Source organism: Humulus lupulus, chromosome 1 (genome assembly GCF_963169125.1).
Source record: "Humulus lupulus chromosome 1, drHumLupu1.1, whole genome shotgun sequence".
In the NCBI taxonomy this organism is placed as follows: domain Eukaryota; kingdom Viridiplantae; phylum Streptophyta; class Magnoliopsida; order Rosales; family Cannabaceae; genus Humulus; species Humulus lupulus.
This window is the reverse complement of record NC_084793.1, coordinates 83917693-83926344: the sequence shown is the minus strand read 5'-3', so window position 1 is coordinate 83926344 and position 8652 is coordinate 83917693. Positions and strand designations below refer to the sequence as shown.

At 41.7% G+C, this 8652-nt stretch overlaps 1 non-coding gene across 1 annotated transcript; it reads right to left on the bottom strand.

Annotated features, from left to right (window-relative positions):
* Positions 1–820: 820 nt before the first annotated feature.
* On the bottom strand, positions 821–927 carry LOC133813085 (small nucleolar RNA R71). The gene has a single exon (XR_009884129.1). It is a non-coding gene; the product is annotated as a small nucleolar RNA R71 (small nucleolar RNA).
* Positions 928–8652: the final 7725 nt, after the last annotated feature.

The following is an 8652-nucleotide window of genomic DNA, read 5'->3' as shown; positions in this document are numbered from 1 at the left end:
TTTTAAAATAATGACTTGATTAGCAAGTCTTGCACCCTTATATGTACACAGTGTAGCGGTCTTCGCTATCTAGCTCAGCTTATGATGCTTTTCAATGAAGGAACACACTCCCAAACTCCCAAGGCTTGCTTCCCAAGCTTGAATCCTCAAGAATGGTTCAAAAATCACAAAGTAGGATGAAGAAAAGAAGGTACGGGAGAAACTTAGAAACTTGCTCTGTTTTTCACTCCTCTTTCAGCCAACAATGGTTTATATCTCTGCTAGGGGTAAAAAGACCAAAATACCCCTAGGTCATTTTAAAGTTTCTAAAGGCTCCCAAGGGCAAAATTGGTATTTTTCTCCTATCTCGTTAATCATAATTAACGCTCTCCAATTCCCGCTATTCTCAATAATCTCAAACACCAATAATTCATATCCCGTTACCCTTTAATTCTCGGTAACGTTCTAATCATTAAAATCACCCCGAGACTCATCTTGAGCCTCGAACTTAAACCTGTTGTGACTAGACCGCTAATCAATAATCCAAGATCGTCTCATGCCGAATAGCTCGAACAAACCCACATTATAATGTGGTATCAACACATATCATCGACATGCATACAATTATACAATTATACCCTCAACGGGCCAAATTACGATCACATCCCTGTAATTAAAATGTGGACTCACATGCACGCATTTAACATCATATTATAATATAATTCGCATATACATGCATAATATCATTTAATGGAATAATTAAACAAGTATGGCCCTCTCGGCCTACTAATCTCGCCATTAAACCACATTGGAGAATTCAGGGCATTACACCAAGGCTGCAAAGTTAAGAGGGGAAATTAATAACTTCTCTCAATTTGATGGAGAGTCTCTTTATGATGTATGGGAGAGGTTTAAGGAGCTTTTGAGGAAGTGTCCTCATCATGGGATTGAAAAATGGATGTTAGTCCATAATTTTTACAACGGTTTGTGTGGGACGACTCACACAATTATTGATGCTGCAGTAGGTGGTGCTTTCATGAGCAAGAGTGCTAATGAGGCTTATGAATTTCTTGAAGAAATGGCCATGAATAACTATCAGTGGCCTAGTGAACGAGATAGAAATAAGAATGTAGCTGGTATGCATGAACTGGATGCTATTACCGCTCTCACTGCTCAGGTTGCATCATTGACCAAGCAACTGCAAAAAAATTCTATGGCTGCTCAAGTCATGTAAATCCAAGCGGTATGCCATAATTGTGGTGGTCCTCACCCATTTGAGCAGTGCATGGTAGTTAAGATGAACAATACCATTCCCATGGAACAGGTGAATATGATGGGAAATTTCAATAGGCAAGCTAATAATCCATTCTCCAACCCGTTCAATCAAGGGTGGAGAAATCAGCCTACTTTTGCATGGAGAAATAATCAGGGTCCTCAGCAAATTCAGTAGCCTATGCTTCAAGCTCCACCTCAGGCACCTGTTGCTCAAGAGAAGACAAATGAGTTACAAGCTGAACTGTTAACTCTAACCAACTCTCAATCTCAATTTATGAAAGAAACTCACTCATCCATCAGGAATCTTGAGATGCAAGTTGATCAATTAGCAAATATGTTATAAAGTAGGCCTCAAGGAAATTTTCCAAGTAATACAGAGGTGAATCCTAAAGAGAAGTTCAATGCAATCTCTTTGAGGAGTGGGAAGAAGTTGGAAGTGTCAGTCGAGAAGTCTATACCTGCACTAAAAGTTGATGTTGAGAATGAGGTTAAGGTAGAAGAAGAGGTTATTGAAGACCTTGAGAAGAAGCAGTCACCACCAGTGGATTATGAGCACCACATCAAGATTCCATATCCTCGGCGACTTCAAAAGAAGACACTTGACAAGCAGTTTTTTAAGTTTCTAGACATTTTTCGAAAACTTCACATTAACATATTGTGGATGCCAAAAATCCACCAAGAAAAAAAGGTCTGGTCCCTTATTGGAGTAAACTACTAAGGGGGACCGAAGGTGGCAAGTACGCGATAGAGGCAAAAGGTTATTACGTGCCCCAAGAGGCCACACATTTGTAAGGCCCTAGGCCCCACGAAGTCATTCCATGCCAATGGGAGGCAAGAATTCCACACAGGTAAAAGGTCCTAAGCTATAAATTCGAAAGCCCCATAAGGCCCACTCACATTGCAAGACTATCAAACAAAGCATCAAGTGCCTCGTGCCAGGGTCTCGCAGAGACTGCCCCGGCCACGCCCAGCGCCTTGCGCCTGGGTCTTGCGGAGACTGCCATGGCCACACCTAGCGCCTCGCTCCTGGGTCTCGCGGAGACAACCTCAGCCATACCCAACGCCTCGAGCTTGGTTCTCGCGGAGACTGCCTCGGCCACACCTAGCGCCTCGCGCCTGGTCTCGCGGAGACCACCTCGGCCACGCCCAGCGCCTCGCGCCTGGTTCTCATGGAGACTGCCTTGGCCACGCCCAATGCCTCACGCCTGGGTTTCGTGGAGACTACCTCGGCCATGCCCAGCGCCTCATGTTTGGATCTCGTGGAGACCACCTCGGCCACGCCCAGCATCTCATGCCTGGGTCTTGCAGAGACCTCCTCGCCCACACCCAGCACCTCGCGCCTGGGTCTCGCGGAGACCACCTCGGCCATGCCCAGCACCTCGCACCTGGGTCTCATGGAGACTGCCTCGACCACGCCCATCGCCTGGGTCTCATGGAGACTGCCTCGGCCACGCCCATCGCCTGGGTCTCACGGAGACTGCCTCAGCCACGCCCAGAACCTGGGTCTCGTGGAGACTGCCTCGTCCACGCCCAGTGCCTAGGTCTCGTGGAGACTGCCTCGGCCACACCCACCACCTGGGTCTCGCGGAGACTGCCTCGGCCACGCCCAGTGCCTCGCGCCTGGGTCTTGCAGAGACCACCTCGTCCATGCTCAGCGCCTCGCGTCTGGGTCTCGTGGATAATGCGTCGGCCATGCCCAGCGCCTCACGCCTGGGTCTTATGGAGACTGTCTTGGCCACGCCCTACGCCTCGCGCATAGGGCCACATATCGCTTGCCAACACATCCCTAGCCAAAGGCATGCCTTTCCATAGGCCCATAAGCCTCACCATGTGAGAAGATGTGCTTTGCGCTCAAGGGTCCATGCGAGACCCCGTTTCTTGCCTGGATGGAGACCCATGAAGGGCACCTTGCCTCGTCATATGAGGGGAACTTGAAAGAGCCTAGCCATCATTCGGTATCACGCTGTAATTGGTGAAGGTAGCTAGGTATGTTACCCATGATGGCATGCAAGCTCTCCCACACTTAGCGAGATACAAGGGATCTGAGGGAAGAGATGTGTCTTGGAAATGTAAGAAGGACCATCGGGTACGGGAGGTACGACCCTGAGGAAGATACAGGCGTGACTCTGACATCTGTATCTGACAAGTAGTGGTGGTACGAATTAGTACGAGACGTGGTGGCATGACCTGTATGCTTCTGACCATTTATCAGCATCGACACCACAACCCTCTGCTCCACCACGACCTGTGCCACTACCATGACAGCGTACCCAAGTACCTTCTTGTCCCCTGGGACCACCTTGTATCCAAGGCCATTAGAGCCAAGCTATAAATATAATTCCACCCCTCAAACTAAGGAGTTGGAAAATTCATTGTACACTCAGGCTATTAAGCAATATACAAATGTTTACTCCATTGTTGATCTACATTTATTTTTCCTTAAGTCTATTCTAAGTTCTTATCTAGCTATCTTCTTACTAACCTTTGAGTTTTCCGACCTAACATCGTTGACGAGTTCTCACCGTCAACACATACATTTTGCAGAGGCACTTGAAAAAATGCCAAGCTATGTGAAGTTTATGAAGGAAATCTTGTCAAAGAAAAAGAAGCTGGAGGATTATGAGACACTGGTGCTTACTGAGGAGTGCAGTGCTATTTTGCATAATAAACTACCTCCCAAGCTTAAAAATCCGGGTAGTTTCGCGATTCCTTGCTCAATAGGAGATTCTATTATGACCAAGGCCTTATGTGATTTAGGGGCTAGTATAAATTTAATGCCCTTATCTATTTTTCGAAAGATGAAATTGGGAGAAGCTTTCCCCACTACTATGTCCTTACAAATGGCAGATTGCTCTGTTAAGCAACTTTGTGGAGTAATTGAGGATGTCTTAGTTAAGGTTGGTAAATTTATCTTCCCTGCAGATTTTATTATTCTAGATATGGAGGAAGATGTAAACATTCCCATTATTTTGGGAAGACCATTCTTAGCCATAGGGAGAGCACTAATTGATGTACAAAAGAGGGAGTTGAAGCTACGAGTGCAAAACGAAGATGTAACATTTAATGTTTTTACAGCAGCTGATATCCAACTTGTTTTAGAGTGGATGTGGTATGTAGTGGTGGTAGTAATTTGGAAACCACCAAGAGAAAAACCAATGATGAAATTGGTAGTCAAGCAGTTCGTCATTGTTTGAAATGGTTCTATAGTGGGAAGACTCGAAGGCTACATGAGCGGTGGAAGGTTCTGATGATTAGCAACATCAAAAGATGAGATTTTCCTTATTACACTATGGCTCTAAAGGATGAGCGGGGTGGACTTGACCCGAGTTGAAGTTTAATGAAGGAAATGAGCGTCCAGCCGAAGACGTTAAATAAAGCGTTTTTGGGAGGCAACCCAATGTTATTTTTAATTCTAGTTTTTTTATGAGTTTGTAATTTTTATTTTCTTTTAAACCATTTTTAATTTTTTTTTCTTAGGCTTAGATTTTATTTTCAGTAATTTTTAGTTTAGTTTGTAATTTTTGAATCGTAAAATACATGAAAAGAAGAAGAAGAAGAAGAAAAAAAAAACAATTATTTTGAGTTGTAGCGCCTGAGACAAACTGAACTTTCCAAGTACTGTCTCCGCCACCTCCATTTTAATGATGTTTAGTTGGACCATTGGTGAGTTTTCTTTCCTTTTCTTTTTATGTCACATTGGGGACAATGTGCCGATCCAGTTTGGGGGAGGATTCTTATTATTTTGTGTGTTTGTGTTGTGTTGTTAGTTTGTGCTTGTTGTTGTTTGAGTTTTATCTTAGTTAAATGTTGTGTTGTGTTTGTGTGAATCAAGTTGTCAATACTAGCCTATGATATGTACGAAAATGTTGTGCAAATTTTCAAAATTTCTGATCGATTGAATCCGTGTGCTTGGTTAGACTTCATTGGTAGATTATTTCGATCCATGAAAAAAAATTGAATGTTTAGCCATGATTGAATTTTTTTTTTTGCAATTTGAATTTGAATGTATGCATTGTTAAAAAAAAATTGGCTTGTGGTTTGATGAATGAATGAATCTTGAACTTGCTTGTTTATCATTTGAGACAAAATCTTTGATGAGATATGCTTAGGAAAGTGATTTAGGCAATTTCTTGGAACGTTTGAGCCTTTCAAGCCAACCCAAAAGTAATTTTTCATTGTTACCCTTGTTGAGCCTAAAATTATACTCTTTGTTGTTTGACACCAATTGTGAGCCAAATAGACACTTTGTTAGTTTTCATTCCTTTACCAAATTACTATGAGCATATGGATAAATATTGGGGAATAAATTGTCATGGGATGTGATTTGTTTTGTAATTTGGTGTATGGTAATGCAGAGTAAAAATGTTGAGAATTGAAAAAAAAATAAATAAAAGAAATTTGAAAATCCAAGCTACACTCTTGTTATGCTTTCACAAAAACAAGTTTGGGGGAGTTTAGTTTGAAAAAAAAATGATCAAGTAAAATAAGTGTTTCTCAACCTTTTCTTGGGTTCATATGGGGTTTTCTTTGGGTGAATTGTTGGTTTGTAAGTTCACATTCTTCTGGTAATTTGGAGCCTAAATGACATATATCTACCCATTGCCTAAGCCTTTTGTTATGAGCGTAAAGTCCTAATGATTCTTGAGCATATTTTGTCTACATTAGTGGAGGGTGGTGAACAACACAAGCATATGGATTATTGGTTTGATGGAGAGTTTTGGCATGCATACATAGATTAAATTGTTGAGTAATTTTTGTGATTATGGTTGAATAGGCACTCTTGGGATCGAAACAGATTGTTGATGTGGTTTAATTGAAATTCTGGATCGTTTAAGAAATTGGAATTTTGGACTTTTGTGTGAGATTTTCTTAAATTGAGGCTAATTCAGTGCTGTTACTTGATTCATAAGTTTGTGTCATCTGTGTTTTTGAGTTTTCTACTTTTGTGAGTTTAGGGTGAGTCTTTACTCGAGGACGAGTAAAGGTTAAGTTTGGGAGAGTTTGTTGAGTCTAGTTTTGTGTTGTGTTTAGGTTGTGTTTTAGGTAGCTTTTATTAATCTTTTTAGTTGTTTAGTGCAATATTATGCTTTGTTTTTGCATGTTTTTTGGTTTTAGCTTATATATAAAGGAAAAGAACAATTGGAGCAAATTGGCAGATAAATGAAGAAAAGTTGGCTTTTTGGTGTTGATTCCGTGAAAAGATGAATCCTCAAGCAATTTTATGGCTTCGGTGAATTTTAGGGCCAAAAGCACGAAAATTGATGAAATTGTTAAGGGGTCGCGGCGTTGTGATGCTGAGCCGCGGCCCAGTCCAAGGCAGAAAGCATGTTTTTTCAGAAAATTGACATGGGTCGCGGTGCAAGAACAAAGGGCCGCGACACTGAATAGGTTGGGTCGCGGCGCGCTTAACATCCATGCGAAGCCTAAATTGACACGGGTTGCGGCACTTGAAATGTTGGGTCGCGACCCGCATTGCTTCTAAAGAAAAAAATTAGGTTTTAAACCTAATTTTGAGTGGAGAGAAGTAGACTTTTGGGGAGGACGATTTTGGGAGCAAGGAATACACCGTGGAGCATCTTCATTCACTCTCTAGAGTTCTTTTTCTTCTACCTTAGAATTCTATATTATTTTTCATTGTTGTTTATGTTTAGAATGATGATTATGAACTAAATTTTATTTCTACGGTTTTTAATGTAATCACTTGGATCTTTGTTATTTTCTATGAGGATTTCATGATTCTTTCTTCACTTCTATTCTAAATTATTTGATCTGTTCTTAATACTAATGAATGCTTGATCACCATTTGCATGATTTATGATTTTGATTCGAAATCTGCAAAGTGAGAATTGATTATGCTATGATTGAATAATCACAATTTTCATATTGGATGAAAATACCTATATGAATTGTGTAGTTTTAGGATTATTGTGTTCAATGTCTTTTATGTGTTGGAATTTATCACAGGAATGTAGAAAATTCACATGTAAATTAAGTTCTTTGTTTCTTGAGAAAGAGTAAGAATCGTTTTTGTTAATCCGCTATTAGTTTAGGAAGACGAACTGTGAAGTCTGATTAGCAAAATAATAAAGTGAATAGTTGATGAAATTAAAATCCCTAGTTCTTTATTTTTGAAGTTTTTACAATTATTTGCTTTCATTCATAGTGTTATTTTATGTTTATTGCTTTTATTATTTTAATATTTTTGAAACCAATTTATTGTTGACCAAATAGAAATAGAAAATTAATTTGTTGGTTATTAGTAAATCAATCTCTGTGGGAACAATCTTTATTTATCATTGTATTACTTATGTCGATTACGTATACTTGCGTATCAATTTTAGCGAACACAAAAACTCGTCAACGATATATGGATGGAAAACTCAAAGCTTGTTACGAAAACTGCGTTAATTGAACTTAGGAAAAACTTAAGAAAGAAAGATGTAGAACAACAATGGAGAATAATCTCGTATATTGCTTTACTACCTCTATCTACAATGAATTTTTCCAACTCCCTCATTTGACGGTTTAAAGCCTATTTATAGATGGGCTCTAATGGCCTATGATACAAGGTGGTCCCAAGGGACAAGTTCGTATGTTAGTACCCTGTCAGAGTAGTGGTGCATGGTGTAGAGGAGCAGAGGGTCATCATGTCGGTTGTCGGTACAGGGTCAGAGGTATGCAGGTCATGCCACCACTTCTTGTACAGATTCGTACCACCACTACTTGTCGGGCACTGATGTCGGAATCACGCCCTTGCCTCCCTCAGGGTCGTACACCTCCTACATGTTCACGTCCCCCGTACTTGAAGGTCCTTCTCACATTCCAAAAATATATCTTCTCTCATCGCCTTCTAATATTTTGCTAAGTGTAGGACACATTTACTACTTCTCCTTCTCCACTTTTGAGGCTTGGGACATATGTTACGTGATGAGGAAATGAAACCCTCATTACGTTTGGCCTTCCTCCATGCCCTGACATCATGGCAACGAGGCCCTTTGCATATTTTCCTTACGTGCGAAGTGTCTTTTGCTCATAGGCGGTGTCACCACATTATATGCAACACGGCGAGGCACTTAGGCGTCGCGAGGGGTGCTTGAGGTACTCGGCTGGCTACAGCATGTGGGGCCTTGCTGTGCAAGGCACTTAGCGTCGCGAGGGGTGTGCGAGGCCCTTTGCTGGCTGCAGCATGTGAAGCCTCGCTGTGCGAGGCATTTGGATGTCGCGAGGGGTGCGCGAGGCTCAACGAAGCCTTCAATAGGCGAGCCTAGCCTGGCTATGTGAGGCCCTCCCGCGCTTGGCCAACCTGGCTATGTGAGGCCCTCGCTATGTATGGCTCTTCGCCATATTGCGACTTCAAGGCAACAAGGCCATCGCAACGAGATCCTTGGCTTCACACAT